The sequence below is a fragment of the Mobula hypostoma genome, chromosome 6 (assembly GCF_963921235.1).
Source record: "Mobula hypostoma chromosome 6, sMobHyp1.1, whole genome shotgun sequence".
NCBI lineage: Eukaryota > Metazoa > Chordata > Chondrichthyes > Myliobatiformes > Myliobatidae > Mobula > Mobula hypostoma.
Genome location: NC_086102.1, coordinates 180,236,428 through 180,256,313, shown reverse-complemented (window position 1 = coordinate 180,256,313; position 19,886 = coordinate 180,236,428). Strand labels below are relative to the sequence as shown.

The following is a 19,886-nucleotide window of genomic DNA, read 5'->3' as shown; positions in this document are numbered from 1 at the left end:
AGCAACACTCACAACACGCTGGAGAAACTCAGTAGGTCGGGCAATGTCCGTGGAAACGTTGACTGATCGTTGCCACGGATTCTGCCCCAGCTGCTGAGTTCCTCCAGCGTGTTGTGAGTATTCCTTTTATCTATCCTACTTGTAATCTCCTCATAAGAATTCTAACAGGTTTGTCAGGCAAGATTTCTCCTTTAGGAAGCCATGCTGACTTTGTCCTAACTTGTCCTGTGTCACCAAGTACTCCATAAATATAGCCACTGTTGTTCCTTCTTTGTAGCTGTATCAATTTGTTGGGTCCAGGTTAGATCCAGAGAGATACTGACACCTAGGAATTTGAAATTGCTCATTCTTTCCGCTCTGATTCCTCTGAGGACTGGTGTGTGTTCCCTTATCCTAGCTTTTCTGAAGTCCACGATCAGTTCTTGGGTCTTACTGACATTGAGTGCAAGATTGTTGCTGTGACACCACTCAGCTACCTGGTAAATCTTACTCCTGTACACCTTGTCACCATCTGAAATTCTGCCAACAATGGTTGTAGCATCAGCAAATTTATAGATGGCATTTGAGCTGTGCCTGGTCAGACATTCGTGGGTGTAGAGAGAGCAGAGCAGTGGGCTAAGCACACATTCCTGAGGTGCACCAGTGTTGACTGTCAGCGAGGTGGAGATGTTATTTCCAACCCTCACAGGTTGTGGTCTTCTGGATGTTTATTGAGATGCAGTGCAGAGTAGGCCCTTACAGCACTTTGAGCCGTGCTGACCATCAACCCCCGAGTTAACCCTAGCCTAATCACGGGAGAATTTACAATGACCAATTAACTTATCAACTGGTACAACTTTGGACTGTGAGAGGAAACCAGAGCACCCGGAGGAAACCCATGCGGTCATGGGAAGAACGTAAAAACTGCTTACTGACAGTGGTGGGAATTGAACCTAGGAATATACGAGGGGTGATTGATAAGTTCGTGGCCTAAGGTAGGAGGGGTCAATTTTAGAAAACCTAGCACATTTATTTTTCCTACATTTACACACTTAGTTCAGCAGTCGTAGAGCATATGGATCCCTTCGTAGAAGTCGGCGTCTTGGACCTCCAGAAGAGGTCCACAGCAGGGGTGATCGATAAGTTTGTGGCCTAAGGTAGAAGGAGATGAGTTATTAACTTCAAACTTGTTGCATTTTCACTCAAAAAGTTGAACTGCACGTGCATGTAACAAGAGCTGTATAACTCATCTCCTTCTATCTTAGGCCATGAACTTATTAGTCACCCCTGCTGTGGACCACTTCTACAAAGAAAGGATCCATATGCTCCACGACCGCTGGACTAAGTGTGTACATGTAGGAGGGGACTATGTTGAAAAATAAATGTGCTAGGTTTTCTAAAATTGACTCCTTCAACCTTAGGCCACGAACCTACCAATCGCCCGTCGTACAAAGTAGTTGGATAAGTACTCTCAAGAGCAGTGTGCTACTGAGCAATGAACTTAGTGCAGAAAAATGGGATTGAGGTGTGTTAACTCTTGACGGACACAGATGCTTTCAATAAATGTACTGGACAATAAAGATTTTGTTTCTTGAATACTTTTGGGTGTATCTTATGGACTTTGGGCTGCTGATCACGAAAATCGCCTTGAAATTTCCCTGTCATGCACCTTTTTTTTTGAAATTGCCCATATTTGTTACTTCAAGTCAGAATAACTGATGCCTTGATTAAGGGAGGCATTTTTGTTGATCCACAGATCAAACAGATGATCAATGACAAGCAATTTGAAGAACTTCTAGTGGGATTGGAGAAAATTGTGTGTAAGGGATTCGAGGATGTTGTTGAAAATTTTCTTGGCAGCTACAGAGCACCAAACTACGTGCAGCTGGTTGACAACATGCTTCAAGCATACAAAGCCATAAAGTGCAACATGTCACTAAAGATTTATTTTCTGTATTGCTATTTTGACTTCTTTCCTGCAAATTTTGGCACTGTCAGTGACAAGAATGGTGAAAGGTTTCACCAGGACATTGCGGTCATGGAGAAATGATATTAGGGCAACTGGAATCCATCAATGTTGGCTGAATATTGTTGGACACTTAAGTGAGAAGCCTCAAACACTGAGTACAAATGGAAATCATCAACAAACATTTTTTCAGCTTAGTTAAACTATTGCAAAGTGTCAGCACCAATATGCAATTAAAAGCATTATATTCAGTAAAAGTTAATTTCTTGGTTCTCCAAATTCCTATGTGATACAAGTAGTCTGAAATTATATTTTGGTTCAGTTTCAAGCAGTCTATCGTAAACAAAAAAGAAAAATTGAGCGGAAGCAACACTTTTGAAAAAAATTGTTGTCCAGTGATATCAGTCAAGGTTAAGAGTACTTAAGTGCAACACTGAACTTCTGAAGATTTTCAGAGGCAAAACTATTCAGTAAAAATCAGAACGTGGTAATCACACAGCAGAAGCCAAGTTGTTTCCTGCTAACACAAAATCCTTCTTGAAGAACTTGGTTATTCAGAAGGGTATACAGAATTGTATCGCAGCTGTGCGTATCACACCAATACACAATTGTTCCCCAAACTGTGTCAGGATATCAGCCCTAAAACAATATCCCTCTCTGGAGGTAAGCTATCTGCTCCCTGTGCTGCTCAGATAAAAAAAAAGTTGATTCAGTTCTTTGTATGTAAATGAGTACAAGTAAGTTTATGATGTAAAAACACATTCCAGGTTTTAAACCCTACCTCATAAATTAATCCTGTTCTTGAGAGGGGAAAATCTGAGATTTTAAAGGTTCAGAAGGTTTAAAGTACATTTATTATCAAAGTATGGTTAGTTCTGCTTCATGGGCAGGGTGACTGACTGCCTGTCTCCTGACACCTACAGCTGGGTTGCTTTGTCTCCCTGTTGTTTATGTTGTACGTTCACAGTCGGCGAACTGTCTGTACAAGTTGTATGTTTGCAACTGCAGGCTCAGACATATATATGTGTGGCATGCAAGTAAGTGCAAACTCCACAGTATTTACTTACATAACTTGAGCCATAGCCTTGGTGAGGTAACTATAGTCACATTGAAGTATGTCCTTGGATTAGTCAACAGAAGGAAAACAAACAAATTGAAATATTTTATAATGTACGTGCCAGCTCCCATGGACACAATCCCATAAGTCCCATTCCCTCTTCATATTTGCTTTTCCTCTCATATGTCCACCAACACCCATTTGATGCTTTTACTATTAATTAACACTAAGAAGTAATTTTCAGGGTCTCTGTTGGTCAGAGTGGACCACGGATGTCCTAGCTGTCTAGATACGCAACCCTGGGCAGTACAATATGTTGCCCATGTAGCAAGCTTCCCCTCTCCACGCGAACTATGAACCCAAAGGAATGGCAGGGGATCAATGGTTTGGCACCAGCAGCATCACAGAAGTAGCCAGGTCAGCGTTGAACAATGTAGGGCTCCCTTCGGGCCTCCAGCTCTGGATTATTCCCTCATGGTTTAATCCTGAAGCCTTTCCCTTAAGTGGGTACATCTGCAAGGCAGCAGAGATTTGAGATCAGACGTTTGCTTCCCCTTGGTGAGCTGCCAACCACAGCTGACGAACCCCATCTGCCCAATGTGGTTTTAAGACACAGTAACCCGCCTTTGACCCTTCTGTCTGTAGAAGTGGTTCCTTTGGGCTTAGTATTCTAAGCCACAGGTGAAGGGCTGGAGCTGGACTTTGTTGTCAGAGGCTATTTGTGACGCACACCATTGGGAGCATTTAATAGGTAGTGGGAGCTTGTCCTTTTTACCAGCCCTGGCTATAACAAACTTAAAGAACCAAGTCATTTACAATATTCTATTAGCACCATACATCAAAGTTGCTGGTGAACGTAGCAGGCCAGGCAGCATCTATAGGAAGAGGTGCAGTCGACGTTTCAGGCCAAGACCCTTCGTCAGGACTAACTGAAGGAAGAGTGAGTAAGGGATTTGAAAGCTGGAGGGGGAGGGGGAGATGCAAAATGATAGGAGAAGACAGGAGGGGGAGGGATGGAGCCGAGAGCTGGACAGGTGATAGGCAGAAGGGGATACGAGAGGATCATGGGACAGGAGGTCCGGGAAGAAAGACGGGGGGGGGGTGACCCAGAGGATGGGCAAGAGGTATATTCAGAGGGACAGAGGGAGAAAAAGGAGAGTGAGAGAAAGAATGTGTGCATTAAAAAGAGTAACAGATGGGGTACGAGGGGGAGGTGGGGCCTAGCGGAAGTTAGAGAAGTCAATGTTCATGCCATCAGGTTGGAGGCTACCCAGACGGAATATAAGGTGTTGTTCCTCCAACTTGAGTGTGGCTTCATCTTTACAGTAGAGGAGGCCGTGGATAGACATGTCAGAATGGGAATGGGATGTGGAATTAAAATGTGTGGCCACTGGGAGATCCTGCTTTCTCTGGCGGACAGAGCGTAGATGTTCAGCAAAGCGGTCTCCCAGTCTGCGTCGGGTCTCACCAATATATAAAAGGCCACATCGGGAGCACCGGACGCAGTATATCACCCCAGTCGACTCACAGGTGAAGTGATGCCTCACCTGGAAGGACTGTTTGGGGCCCTGAATGGTGGTAAGGGAGGAAGTGTAAGGGCATGTGTAGCACTTGTTCCGCTTACACGGATAAGTGCCAGGAGGGAGATCAGTGGGGAGGGATGGGAGGGACGAATGGACAAGGGAGTTGTGTAGGGAGCGATCCCTGCGGAATGCAGAGAGAGGCGGGGAGGGAAAGATATGCTTAGTGGTGGGATCCCGTTGGAGGTGGCGGAATTCTATTAGCACGATGTCTTTGGAATGCACTAGGAAATGGAACACCTAGAAAAAAACACATGCTGATGGAGAGAGCATGCAAACTCTGCACAATAAACACTTAAAGTTAGAATCGCTCCTGGGTGCTTTGGAATGTGAGATTGCACCACTGTGCAACCTGTATATCCTGGAGCACTTGGTCTACTGTTTAACCACCAGTCACAAATATTCACTCACTCAGGAGTTCATTCATAGATCAGTAAACCATAGATCAGGCTGGTGTGCCAGGCCTCCACAAATTATTGATTGAAAACTCACTGAGTTGTTGTGTCTGGGATCTGAAGGAAGCTGATTTTACTGCACCTGAGTGGTTACCAGCAGGATACTTTTGGATTCTGGAAATATGGACAAATTAAAAATGTAAAACTATGTTCAGTTATAGAAAACTATTTGAAATAAATCATCCACCCTGACCTTTTACTTCTTCTCACCTGTCTATTACTTCCCCCTGGGACCCGTCCCCTTCCCTTTCTCCGATGGTGCACTCTCCCCTCTGATCAGATTCCTTCTGTTACGATTTCGTAATGTACCAGCAGCAAGGGATGACAAATTGAGTCGGGTTTTAATATTAAAACCAGTAAGTTTATTTACATCTACTCAAAAATGTAGTTAATTAAATAAACTACTTAAGCAGAAGTTAAGTGTTTTGCATCTATAGCGCCCTTACAGCCAAACTTAGAACCCGTTCTTAACAAATCTTACTTAAGCACAGTCTTAAGTGGCAGTTCAGAGAGTCCTAGTAAATCACGTAATAGGTGAAAGGAGAGACTTGTGAATTCACAATGTAGTGACGAGGCGATCACGACGAACTTCAAAGATTCCACGGCTAGCAAATGAAGAAACGGTTATCGAAGATCCCAGCTGAGGAATACTGTTCCAAAGTCCACGGAGCGATTTCAACAAATGACTGTCACAAAATCCACACCCATGGATCATACGAAGGACAGACACGTCTCCACAATGCATAGTGTTTTGCTGATTAACCCAATCCTTTGGTTATGGGTAAGCATTAGACTTTACCCTTCTCGATTGTGAGCTGTTCCCCGGATAGCTTGACATCTGCAGTTTTTTCTCTCTCTCTCTCTCTCTCTCTCTCTCTCTCTCTCTCTCTCTCTCTCTCTCTCTCTCTCTCTCTCTCTCTCTCTCTGTCTCTGTCTCTGTCTCTGTCTCTGTCTCTGTCTCTGTCTCTGTCTCTGTCTCTCTCTGTCTCTCTCTCTGTCTCTGTCTCTCCTTCGACCTTCTCAGCACTATGTCCCATTTCTTTTATACCGTTGGCATACGTCATAAGGTAATGCTCACAGAAATGAAACTGGGGACACGTAATACATCATCTTCAGCCCTTGACCTTTCCCACCCAGCTGGCTGCACCTACCACCTTCCAGCTAGCCTCTTTCCCCTCCCTCCACCTTTTTTATTTTCGCGCCTTCTCCCTTCTATTTCAGTCCTGAAGATGGGTCTCAGCCCGAAACGGTGACTTTTTATTCATCTCCATTGATGCTGCCTGACTTGCTGAGTTTCTGTAGCATTTTCCGTACGTTGCTTTGGATTAACAGCATCTCAAAGGTTCAAACTACATTTATTATCAAAGAATGTATAAATTATACAACCTTGAGATTTGTCTGCTTACAGGAAGCCACAAAGCAAGAAATCCAGAAGAACCCAATTAAAAAAAATAAAGACCAACACCCAATGTACAGAGAAAGAAAAAAAAAACATCATGCAAACAACAGAAGCGAGCAACAGCATTCGGAATCAAATTGAGGCTCCAGATCTGAATCCCAGGAGCAGCCCGGAGTAGGCCCAAAGCCTTGGTCTTAATTCACCATATTGGCAGGGCAAATTGTTGTGAAGCTCACAAACGTGAAGCACAGCAGCCAGGACAGTCTCACAGCCTCAGCACGAAATTGGCCTGACCCTTGCCTCCAGTCCCAACACCCTGCCTCCCCAGACTATCTGGGACAGCATTTAAATTGTCCAAACAACAGATCAGGTCTTGCATTAGGACTGGGACCCTGCTGCAGCAGTACGCTCTGGGCCTAGAACTTGCCACACAGCGATGTACTCCAGATCTAGACCTTGCCGTCCAGCCCGAAACTGTTCTCGTCCTCTCCAAATCGGCTCAGCGCTTAGAATGATCCAACCTCAAATCCGGGTTAGTTGGATGGGCATCTGCATATTTTCTCATGTTTGTGATTCAGCCTGAAGGTTTGTTTTCCTCCTATCAGTCTCCTTTGTACATATCCATAACCTTTCCTTTTAGAAGCGTAACTTTATTTTCTTCATTAATGATTTTTTTGGATGTTTCATATACTTCATACTCCTATCTACTTTGTGTCAAACCAGTTTTACCATTGAGATTCAAATGACTGTGATGAATTCCTGAGGCCTTCGTGCACAAGAGAACAATGCCTCAAGGCTGGTCGACATCGATTACCTACAGTACTGTACAAACGTCTTAGGCACATATATATAGCCAGGGTGCTTGAGAGTTTTGCACAGTACTCTAGTAATTTTATGCAATGCACGGTACTGCTGCCGCAGTCCGGTGATGTCTATGGACCCCTTCTAAGAATAATGTTATGGTATTATAAATGAAGAAGTCAATTATATTGAAATACAGTTATGATAATATATAAAAATAATTTTTTGTTACAGTAATATGCATTTCTTCATTAAAGCGATAAATAGCAAGTCACGATGAGTATGCCGTAAACAATATTTTGAGAAATTTGTAACAACTGTGATGTGACATGAAAATATTTGTGATTTCTATTGGTGACAGAATCACAGATACTGCTAATACCACTGTCGTTTGTTGCCTACATTCATCATTGAAGAAAATGCTAAATTTTAGTTGGTGGTTAGTGAAAATGAAGATGCAATATTTTTTCCCATCTAAGTTCACGGACTCCTGGAATCTACCCAGGGTCTGTGGACTCCAGGTTAAGAACCCCTGCCTAACGGGAAAGTATCATCTGTCTTGTCAAGTCCAGTAAGATTATTGTAAATTTCACTGAACTTGTCTTTTTTTTAAATCTAAACTTAAGGGAGTACAGGGTTAGTCTGTTTAAGATCTCACCATACAACAATCAGCAAAATTAGAAGCTAGTTAGCACGAGGAATCGCAAGGCAAGTAGCAGAGGTGCATTCAAGGGGAAATTATATAAGTACACGAGCAAAAAGGATGGAGTTGTAACTAGTTACCCTGGTTAAATGAAGGTGAAGTGAGGCTTAAGCAAGACATAGTACTGGCATGGATGGGTTGGGAGGTGTCTGGATATGTGCTGCAAATACTAGTAATCTGGGGAACAGAAGAAATGTTCACAAACTGCAAAATGCTATCGATTGGTAAGGATTTGCACAGGAAAGATCTTGCTGTCATTTCCTCATGAGTTGTAAGGAATTACTGACCATGCATTAATGGTTCGGTGATTCAATTTAATATCAGAGAATGTACACAGTGTACAGCCTCAAATTCTTACTCTTCACAGACATCCACGATACAGAAAAACTCCAAAGAATGAATGACAGAAATGTCAGAGCCCCAAAGGCCTCCCTCCCCCCTGCTACACACAAACAGCAGCAAAAGCATTAAACCTCCCCCTTTCCCTCCCCCGACGTGCTTCAGCAAAAGCACTCATTCCCCCCACCATGTATGCAATAGCAAACCCCCAAAGAGACCTTGATTACAGTCCATAACCCAAACCTTCTGTATCTCAGACCGGCTCTCTCTAGCAAGGGAGAGAGAGAGATTTCTCCTGCAACAAAGCAGGCAGGAGACCCCCAGTTCACTGAATAATGAACAGGAAGTGGATGTTGCAAACGGCACCTTGCAGTGAAATGACCCCTTTAATGATGAGACTTGTTAAATTTAGAAGGCTTGCAAAGAAAGCAACTGAACAATTTAGATTTAATATTTCCATTTTCTGTCTGATTAAGACTTGATTCTTTCCCCCCTCCCCCCAGTTTTCTGTCAGCATTGAAGTTCACAAATTCTTTTCCTTTGTTTCTTTCACTGTGCATGCCTGAAGTTTTGCCAGTAATGGGAACGAACAACTTTTGCCAAACTTCCAGAAAAAAATTTGAATCTTGTCCTATTAGTTAATTCATACAAATCCAACTTAAGACGCATCATGAGATGCCTTGCTGAAGCCAATTCTGACACTGGTATTACTACAGAGCACCAGTCACAGTTACTAGATTACTGCAACTTCAGCAGAAATAAGCATACTGAATAACTTCAGCAATTATGTATGTGCATCAATAATTTTGAAAATGTGATATTCCGTGGACTGAGCGTAAGCTGCCATTGTCAGAATAACTCTACACTTCTGTTTACTTTGTTAGCTCTCAGAGTTCCCTAAAGGTTAATTTGCAGGTTGAGTCGATGGTGGGGAAGGCACGTGCAACTTCAGCATTCATTTCAAGAGGACTAGAATGTAAGAGCAAGGATATGATGTTGAGGTTTTATAAGGCACTGGTGAGGCCTCTCACTTGGAGTACAGTGGGGCCCTTATCTAAGAAAGGATGTGCTGACACTGCAGAGGGTTCAAAGGAGGTTCACAAAAATAATTCTGTGAGTGAAAGGTTTGTCACGTGAAGAGTGTTTGATGGTAGTGGGTCTCCACTCGCAGGAATTCAGAAGAATGAAGGGTGACCTCTTTGAAACCTATCGAATGTTGAAAGGTCTCGATAGAGTGGATGTGGAAAGGATGTTGCCTTAGGTGAGGGAGTCTAAGACCAGACTCAGAATAGAGGGGTGTCCTTTTAGAACGGAGATGAGGAGGAATCTTTTTAGCCAGCGAGTGCTGAATCTGTGGAATTTTTTGCCACAGGCAGCTGTGGAGGCCAGGGCCAACTAAATGTCTTGAGTGAATACCGTCCAGTGGCTCTGACCTCACCCATCATGAAGGCCCTAGAGAGGCTGGTCCTGGCTCACCTCCAACCCCTGATCAGATTAGCCCTCAATCTCCTGCAGTTTGCCTACCAGGAGCACATTGGAGTCTATGATTCTGTCATCTACCTGCCGAACAGAGACTCCTCCCATTTGGGTAAGCAGGGTAGCAGAGTGAGGATCATGTTTTGGATTTCTCAGGTGCTTTCAATACTACGCAGCCCTTATTGCTGGGGAAGAAGGTCCGTTCAATGCTTGTTGGTAATTCCATCGTATCCTGGATAATGGACTACCTGACTGGCAGACCACAGTTTGTGCGGCTTCAGAGCTGTGTGTCAGACGTGGCTATGAGCAGCACCGAGGCCCCACAGGGGACTGTATTGACTCCCTTCCTGTTTACCCTGTATATCTTGGATACAAGACTTAGTCATGTCATCTGCAGAAATTCTCTGATGACTCAGCAAGAACTGGGTGTATAAAGGGAGGACGGCGGGATGAGTACAGGGTTCTGGTGGAGGACTTTGTCAAATGGTACATGCTGAATCATCTGCAGCCCAACATCAGAATCAGGTTTATTATCACTGGCATGTGACGTGAAATTTGTTAACTTAGCAGCGGCAGTTCAATGCAATACATAATATAGAAGAAAAAAAACAAAATACAATAATAACTAAATCAGTTACAGTATATGTATATTGAATAGATTAAAATTGTGCTAAAAACAGAAATACTGTATATTAAAAAAAGTGAGGTAGTGCCCAAGGGTTCAATGTCCATTTATGAATCGGATGGCAGAGGGGAAGAAGCTGTTCCTGAATTGCTGAGTGTGTGCCTTCAGGCTTCTGTGTCTCCTACCCTATGGTAACTGTGAGAAAAGGGCTGGAGGTCCTTAATAATGGACGTTGCCTTTCTGAGACACAGCTCCTTAAAGATGTCCTGGGTACTTTGTAGGCTAGTACCCAAGATGGAGCCGACTAAATTTACAACCACCTTCAGCTTCTTTCGGTCTTGTACAGTAGCCCCTCCCCCCTCTTACCAGACAGTGATGCAGCCTGTCAGAATGCCCTCCACAGTACAACTATAGAAGTTTTTGAGTGTATTTGTAGATATACCAAATCTCTTCAAACTCCTAATGAAGTATAGCTACCGTCTTGCCTTCGTTATAATTACATTGATATGTTGGGACCAGGTTAGATCCTCAGAGATCTTGACTCACAGGAACTTGAAACTGCTCACTCTCTCCACGTGTGATCCCTCTATGAGGATTGGTATGTGTTCCTTTGTCTTACCCTTCCGGAAGTCCCCAATCAGCTCTTTTTCCTTACTGACGTTGAGTGCCAGGTTGTTGCTGCGGCACCACTCCACTAGTTGGCATATCTCACTCCTGTACACCCTCTCGTCTCCACCTGAGATTCTACCAATAATGTTTGTATCGTCAGCAAATTTATAGATGGTATTTGAGTGAGCCACACAGGCATGGGCGTAAAGAGAGTAGAGCATTGAGCTAAGCACACACCCCTGAGGTGCACCAGTATTGATCACCAGCAAGGAAATGTTATAACCAATCCGCACAGATTGTGGTCTTCCTGCTAGGAAGTCGAGGATCCAATTGCAGAGGGAGGTACAGAGGCCCAGGTTCTGCAACTTCTCAATCAGGATTGTGGGAATGATGGTATTAAATGCTGAGCTATAGTCGATGAACAGCATCCTGATGTAGGTGTTTGTGTTGTCCAGGTGGTCTAAAACCATGTGAAGAACCATTGAGATTGCATCTGCCATTGACCTTTTGTGGCGATAGGCAAATTGCAATGGGTCTAGGTCCTGGCTGAGGCAGGAGTTCATTCTAATCATGACCAACCTCTCAAAGCATTTCATCACTGTAGATGAGAGTGCTACCGGGTAATAGTCATTCAGGCAGCTCACATTATTATTCTTAGTCACTGGTATAATTGTTGCCTTTTTGAAACAAATAGGAACTTCTGCCCATAGTGATGAAAGTTGAAAATGTCCATGAATACTCCCGCCAATTATTTGGCACAGGTTTTCAGAGCCTTACCAGGTACTCCATCAGGACCTTCCACCTTGCCAGGGTTCTATCTCTTTAATGACAGCTGAACGTCGGTCTCTGAGACAGAGATCACAGTGTCATCGGGTGCAGCAGGGATCTTCACAGCTGTAGTTGTGTTCACCCTTTCAAAGCCTGCATAGAAGGCGTTGAGTTCATCTGGTAGTGAAGCATTGCTGCCATTCATGCTATTGGGTTTTGCTTTGTAGGAAGTAATGTCTTGCAAACCCTGCCAGAGTTGTCATGCATTCGATGTTGCTTCCAACCTCATTTGAAATTGTCTGTTTGCTCTTGAAATAGCCCTCCGCAAATCATACCTGGTTTTCTTGTAAAGCCTGGGTTGCCAGACTTGAATGCCACAGATCTACCGTTCAGCAGACGACGTACCTCCTGGTTCATCCACAGCTTTTGGTTTGGGAATGGACAGTAAGTCTTTGTGGCAGATACTTATCCACACAGGTTTAAATGAAGTCAGTAGCAATGGCAGCATACTCATCCAGGTTCGAAGATGAATCCCTGAATACAGTAAGACAAAGGAGATAGTAATGGACTTTAGGAAGACTAAGCCTGCATTGCTCCCTGTTACTTTTGATGATGAGGACATGGATGTAGTGAGGACCCACAAGTACCTGGATGACCGATGAGTGGAAAGGCTGTGTACAAGAAGGGCTAGAGTTCCCTCTACTTCCTGAGGAGACTGAGGTCCTTTGGAGTACGCAGGCCTCTACTTCACATATTCTACCAGTCTATTGTCAGCTGTACGACCTTCTATGCAGTGGTCTGCTGGGCAATGGCATCAACGTGGCTGATGCCAATAGGCTCAATAAAGTGATTAGAAAGGCTGGCTCTGTTACAGGAATCAAACTGGACACTTAGGAACTGGACAAAGGATCCTATGGAAAATCCTGGCAATTCTGGACAATATTTCTCACCCTCGGCATGCCACCTTGGCTGAAGTGAAGAGCACTTTTGGTAATAGACTAAGACAACTGTGCTGCTCCAAAGAGCGCTATACGAGGTCATTCTTACCCTTGGCCATTCAGCTCTGTAATGAATCATCCTACAGCCGGGGGTGTGATGACCCCCTCCTGGTAGACTGTTTGAGGTAACTTACTTTTATTCTTTCTTACTTCTCTTCTAATATTTGTATATCTGTGCACTTGCAATGCTACTGTGACACTGTAATTTCCTTTGGGATCAATAAAGTATCTATCTATCAGGTGTCAGAAGTTGAAAGATTCTTGATTAGTTAGGGCATAAAAGGACATGGGGAGATGGCAGGAGATTGGGGCTGAGAGGGAAATGGAGCAGCTTTGATGAAATGGCGGAGCAGACCTGATGGGCCAAATGGCCAAATTCTGTTCCTATATTTTATGGATTTATAGTCTAATAGGTTGATATGCCTCCTGTGAACTTATAATCATTCTGATGACCAATTTTCCTTATAATTATTTTGTTGTTTAGCTGTGCATGGCCATTAAAGGTTTTTTTTTTGTCTTGGTGACAGTCCATTATGTGCAATTGGAAGTGCTACCCTGACCAAATGTCACCCTGTCTCTCCAGATTGTGCAAATACGTTTCAGACCCCGTTACAGGGGTTCCCAACCTTTTTTATGCCGTGGACCAATACCATTAATCAAGGGTCTGTGAACCCCAGGCTGGGACTCCCCTGACAGTTCTTTTATCAATTTACAGAATGAAAGTGCTTACAGTGGCAAGATGAAACAAAGTGAAGCCAAAACTCAGAGTAACTTAATTTGACAGCTGAGAAAGGTTGATACTTGAACTGTGGGTTAATTTCTGTTTTTCACTTTCCTGTTAGATAGAATTTGCAATATTCAGAATTATGTTTAATATCACCAGCAGATGTATAATTTGTTGTCTTTGTGGCAGCAATACAATGCAATATATAATAATAGAAAAAAATGTGAATTACAGTAAGTTTATCTATATTTTTAAATAGAGGCCAAGTGGTTAAGGCATTGGACTAGCTACCTGCAGGTCGTGAGTTCGAGCCCCAGCCGAGGGAACGTCTTGTGTCCTTGAGCAAGGCACTTAATCACACATTGCTCTGTGACGACACCGGTGCCAAGCTGTATGGGTCTTAATGCCCTTCCCTTGGACAACATCGGTGTCGTGGAGAGGGGAGACTTGCAGCATGGGCAACTGCTGGTCTTCCATATAACCTTGCCCAGGCCTGCGCCCTGGAGAGTGAAGACTTTCCAGGCGCAGATCCATGGTCTCGCAAGACGAACGGATGCCTTTAAAGTTAAATAAGTAGTGCAAAAATATAATAAAGTAGTGAGGTAGTGTTCATGGCTACAATGTCCGTTTAGAAATCTAATGGCAGAGGGGAAGAAATTGTTCCTGAATTGTTGAGTGTGTGCCTTCAGGCTCCTGTTCCTCTGTCCTGATGGTAGCAATGAGAACAAGATGTGACCTGGGTGATGGGGGTCCTTAATGATGGATGCTGCTTTTTAGAGGCATAGCTCCTTGATGCCCTTGTTACTGTGGGGTTGAGTGTCCAAGATGGAGTTGACAGAGTTTACAACTCTCTGCAGCTTATTTTGATTCCGTGCACTAGCACCACCACCTCCCCCCACCCCATAGCAACAATGCATTCAAAGTGAACCGATATCATAGAGGGATTAATCATCAACGATCGGGCTCTAGAACCAAAGGGGATAACTTCACTTGCCCCATCACTGAAATGTTCCCAGAACCTATGGACTCACTTTCAGGGACTTTTCATCTCATGTTCTCGATGTTTATTGCTTATTTACTTATTATTATTATTTCTTTTCTTTTTGTATTTGAACAGTTTGTCTTTTGCAAACTGGTTGAGTACCCAAGATGGTGCAGCCTTTCATTGATTCCATTCTGGTTATTATTCTATTATCGGTTTATTGAGCTTACATCATCATCACCATCATGTGCTGTGTTGTATGATGTGGATGATCATGGTCTGTGACTATGAATATTCTCGGCAAATTCTACAGAAGTGGCTTGCCATTGTCTTTACAAGTTGGGTAATCCCAGCTATTATCAATACTCTTCAGAGATTGTCTGTTTAGTGTCACAGGTTGCAAAACCAGGTCTTGTGATATTTACCTGTTACTCATAAGACCATCCACCGCCTCCTCCCATGGCCTTGTGTGACCCTGATCGGTGGGCTAAGCATATGCTACACCTTGCCCAAAGGTGACCCGCAGGCTAGCAGAGAGAAGGAATGCCTTACACTTCCTTTGGTAGAGACATAGCTCCACCCCACCACCAAGTATGCAAAAAATATACCTACTGTACTTGTCAAAAAAAATGACCAAGTGCAGTATGTGGTAGGAAGTCTGCTAGAAACCAGATGACAGTGTGAAAACAACTGAAGAGCAACATACATGGCTTTGTCAGAAGTAAGTTGTTCGTGGTTCCCTTAGATGAGTTGTACTGGCTGTGAAGGTTGATGAGGATGGTCTGGTCAAAGTTATTGAGAGAGACCTTGGAATGTCTTTGACATGGTATAAAGTTGTGGACTTCAGCAAAAAGGTATCAATGACAACAGGAGGACGTAACTGTGAAGAAGTAATACATAGGAGTAGTAGTGAACAAAGGTTGCTCTCTTTGGATAATATAGACAGTGGAGACCCAAAGCTGCAAGAGCTATTGTTACTAATTATAGTGTAAGTTTCTACAGACGTACTGTGAAGAGCATTCTAACAGGCTGCGTCACAGTCTAATATAGGGGGTGGTGCTACTTCATAGGATTGAAATAAGCTGCAAAAAGTGGTGAACTGAGTTAGCTCCATCATGGGAACTCGCCACCCCAGTATCTAGGACATCTTCAAGGATCAGATATCGCTGTGATGATTGTACGTTCTAGTATCAATTGTTTGGTGACAATAAAGTATAAAGTATAGGAGTGATGCCTCAAAAAGGCAGCATCCATCATTAAGGACCCCCATCACCCAGGTCATGCCCTCTTCTCGTTGCTACCATCAGGAATGAGGTACAGAAGCCTGAAGACGTGCACTTGCAATTCACAAAAATAACAGCGTTGTTATCATGGGTGACTTTAACTTCCCTAATATTGATTGGCACCTGATTAGTTCCAAGGGTTCAGATGGGGCAGAATTTGTTAAGTGTGTCCAGGATGGATTCCTGTCACAGTATGTTGACAGGCCGACCAGGGGGAATGCCATACTAGATCTAGTACTAGGTAATGAACCGGGTCAGGTCACAGATCTCTCAGTGGGTGAGCATCTGGGGGACAGTGACCACCGCTCCCTGGCCTTTATAATTATCATGGAAAAGGATAGAATCAGAGAGGACAGGAAAATTTTTAATTGGAGAAAGGCAAATTATGAGGCTATAAGGCTAAAACTTGCGGGTGTGAATTGGGATGATGTTTTTGCAGGGAAATGTACTATGGACATGTGGTCAATGTTTAGAGATCTCTTGCGGGATGTAAGGGATAAATTTGTCCTGGTGAGGAAGATAAAGAATGGTAGGGTGAAGGAACCATGGGTGACAAGTGAGGTGGAAAATCTAGTCAAGAGGAAGAAGGCAGCATACATGAGGTTTAGGAAGCAAGGATCAGATGGGTCTATTGAGGAATATAGGGAAGCAAGAAAGGAGCTTAAGAAGGGGCTGAGAAGAGCAAGAAGGGGGCATGAAAAGGGCTTGGCGAGTAGGGTAAAGGAAAACCCCAAGGCATTCTTCAATTATTTGAAGAAAAAAAGGATGACAGGAGTGAAGGTAGGACTGATTAGAGATGAAGGTGGGAAGATGTGCCTGGAGGCTGTGGAAGTGAGCGAGGTCCTCAATGAATACTTCTCTTCGGTATTCACCAATGAGAGGGAACTTGATGATGATGAGGACAATATGATTGAGGTTGATGTTCTGGAGCATGCTGATATTAAGGGAGAGGAGGTGTTGGAGTTCTTAAAATACATTAGGACAGATAAGTCCTCGGGGCCTGATGGAATATTTCCCAGGCTGCTCCACGAGGCGAGAGAAGAGATTGCTGAGCCTCTGGCTAGGATCTTTATGTCCTCGTTGTCCACGGGAATGGTACCGGAGGATTGGAGGGAGGCAAATGTTGTTCCCTTGTTCAAAAAAGGTGGTAGGGATAGTCCGGGTAATTATAGACCAGTGAGCCTTACGTCTGTGGTGGGAAAGCTGTTGGAAAAGATTCTTAGAGATAGGATCTATAGGCATTTAGAGAATCATGGTCTGATCAGGGACAGTCAGCATGGCTTTGTGAAGGGCAGATCGTGTCTAACAAGCCTGATAGAGTTCTTTGAGGAGGTGACCAGGCATATAGATGAGGGTAGTGCAGTGGATGTGATCTATATGGATTTTAGTAAGGCATTTGACAAGGTTCCACATGGTAGGCTTATTCAGAAAGTTAGAAGGCATGGGATCCAGGGAAGTTTGTCCAGGTGGATTCAGAATTGGCTTGCCTGCAGAAGGCAGAGGGTGGTGGTGGAGGGAGTACATTCAGATTGGAAGATTGTGACTAGTGGTGTCCCACAAGGATCTGTTCTGGGACCTCTACTTTTCGTGATTTTTATTAACAACCTGGATGTGGGGGTAGAAGGGTGGGTTGGCAAGTTTGCAGACGACACAAAGGTTGGTGGTGTTGTAGGTAGTGCAGAGGATTGTCAAAGATTGCAGAGAGACATTGATAGGATGCAGAAGTGGGCTGAGAAGTGGCAGATGGAGTTCAACCCGGAGAAGTGTGAGGTGGTACACTTTGGAAGGACAAACTCCAAGGCAGAGTACAAAGTAAATGGCAGGATACTTGGTAGTGTGGAGGAGCAGAGGGATCTCGGGGTACATGTCCACAGATCCCTGAAAGTTGCCTCACAAGTGGATAGGGTAGTTAAGACAGCTTATGGGGTGTTAGCTTTCATAAGTCGAGGGATAGAGTTTAAGAGTCGCGATGTAATGATGCAGCTCTATAAAACTCTGGTTAGGCCACACTTGGAATATTGTGTCCAGTTCTGGTCACCTCACTATAGGAAGGATGTGGAAGCATTGGAAAGGATACAGAGGAGATTTACCAGGATGCTGCCTGGTTTAGAAAGTATGCATTATGATCAGAGATTAAGGGAGCTAGGGCTTTACTCTTTGGAGAGAAGGAGGATGAGAGGAAACATAATAGAGATGTACAAGATAATAAGAGGAATAGATAGAGTGGATAGCCGGCGCCTCTTCCCCAGGGCACCACTGCTCAGTACAAGAGGACATGGCTTTAAGGTAAGGGGTGGGAAGTTCAAGGGGGATATTAGAGGAAGGTTTTTTTACTCAGAGAGTGGTTGGTGCATGGAATGCACTGCCTGAGTCAGTGGTGGAGGCAGATACACTAATGAAGTTTAAGAGACTACTAGACAGGTATATGGAGGAATCTAAGGTGGGGGCTTATATGGGAAGCAGGGTTTGAGGGTCGGCACAACATTGTGGGCTGAAGGGCTTGTAATGTGCTGTACTATTCTATTAATTATACAGGAACAGTTTCTTCCCCACTGCTATGATATTTCTGAATGGGCATTAAGCCAATGAACACCACCTCACTATTATTTTTGTACTACTTATTTAATATGACTGTTTTATTTTATATATATGTATGTTGTATCGGCAAAGCAGCATCGATCATTGCACGACTCTCCTCGTGGGTCTAGGAGAATCCGAAACTCGCTACAAAGACCAAGACTGCTGTGTACAAAGCATGCGTTATCAGCACCCTCCTGTATGGCAGAGAGACTTGGACCATCTACTCCAAGCAGGAGAGGAAACTCAATAGTTTTCACCTGTGCAGCCTTCGCTGCATCCTCGGCATCACCTGGAGAGACGACGTCCCAACCTCTGAGGTCCTGTCCCGCGCTGGACTTCCCACAATGTTCACGCTTTTAAGAGAACGCAGACTGCGCTGGCTGGGCCATGTCCATCGTATGAAGGATGGTAGATTGCCAGAGGACATCCTCTATGGAGGAACGTGGTAGACCTCAGCTTCACTTCAAGGACCTCTGCAAGCGCGACATGAAAGCCTTAAAAATCAACACAGAGTGCTGGGAGGATACGGCAGACGACCGCAACAAGTGGCGAGGTACTCTTCAGCAACACCTAGAACAAGGCAAAAGAGTGATCCTGAGTCAATTTGAGGAGTGGCGAGCTAAACGGAGAGCACAGCAGACAACTGACATGAGGCTGTACACATGTAGCAACCGTGGCAGAGCCTGCCGTTCCGGGATCAGCCTCAATAGTCACAGTCGACGCTGCTCGACAAACCAGTGACTACCAGAGGCGCAGTACCCATGGTCAACCGCGACCGACGGAGGCTACACACACGCACATACACACTGTAATTCACAGTTCTTATTATTATCTGTTGCATTGTACTGTTGCTTCAAAACCAACAAATTTCACGACACAGCGTTGATATTAAAACTGATTCTGAAAGCTCTGAACTTGTGTAGCGTGAGTAAGTTTGGAAGTTGAGATTGTAGCCTATTTATAGCGCATCATAGACTGGTGAAATGGGCAAACACGCGACAGGAAATGTACGCTAATTGGATAAATATTTCTACTAAAATGTGTCACTTCACAATATGCAAAGGTAGTGTAATGCCAATGGTACTTGTGGTTGTCAAATCGTAGCAAGGTGAGGGTGCCTCTTCACTGATCTTCTTAAGATGGAAGGGTAAATACAGAATCAGAGATGGTTTAATATCACTGGCCTGTGTCGGGACATTTGTTGTTTTGCGGCAGCAATGCAATCCAATACATAATAAAAACAAAGTTAAAGTAAGAGGTATATACATTATAAAAAAATTAAATTAAATAAGTAGTGCAGAAAGAGGGAAAAAATGTAGTAAGGTTGTGTTCATGGGTAGAGTGTACATTCAGAAATTTGATGATGGAGGGGAAGGTGCTGTCCCTGAATTGTTGAGTGTGTGCCTTTTGGCTCCCGTACTTCCTCCCTGATGGGGGCGATGAGAAGAGGGCATGTCCTGGGTGATGGGGTCCTTACTGATAGGTGCTGCCTTTTTTGAAGCATTGCTACTGACGATGTCCTGGATGCTGTGGGATAAGAAGTGAATGGAGAAGGCTTCTAA

General features: G+C 44.0%; 1 protein-coding gene across 4 annotated transcripts in view; it reads left to right on the top strand.

Annotated features, from left to right (window-relative positions):
- cobll1b (cordon-bleu WH2 repeat protein-like 1b) overlaps positions 1-19,886 on the top strand; it is a 197,316-nt gene that overhangs the window by 48,903 nt on the left and 128,527 nt on the right. The window contains exon 1 of one of the 4 annotated variants that reach the window (XM_063052346.1): positions 5,238-5,818. The exons of the other annotated variants lie outside the window; for them this stretch is intronic. The gene's annotated coding sequence lies outside the window, so the exon portion shown is untranslated. Of the gene's footprint in view, positions 1-5,237; positions 5,819-19,886 lie in introns of those variants that run through there. 4 annotated transcript variants of the gene reach the window in all.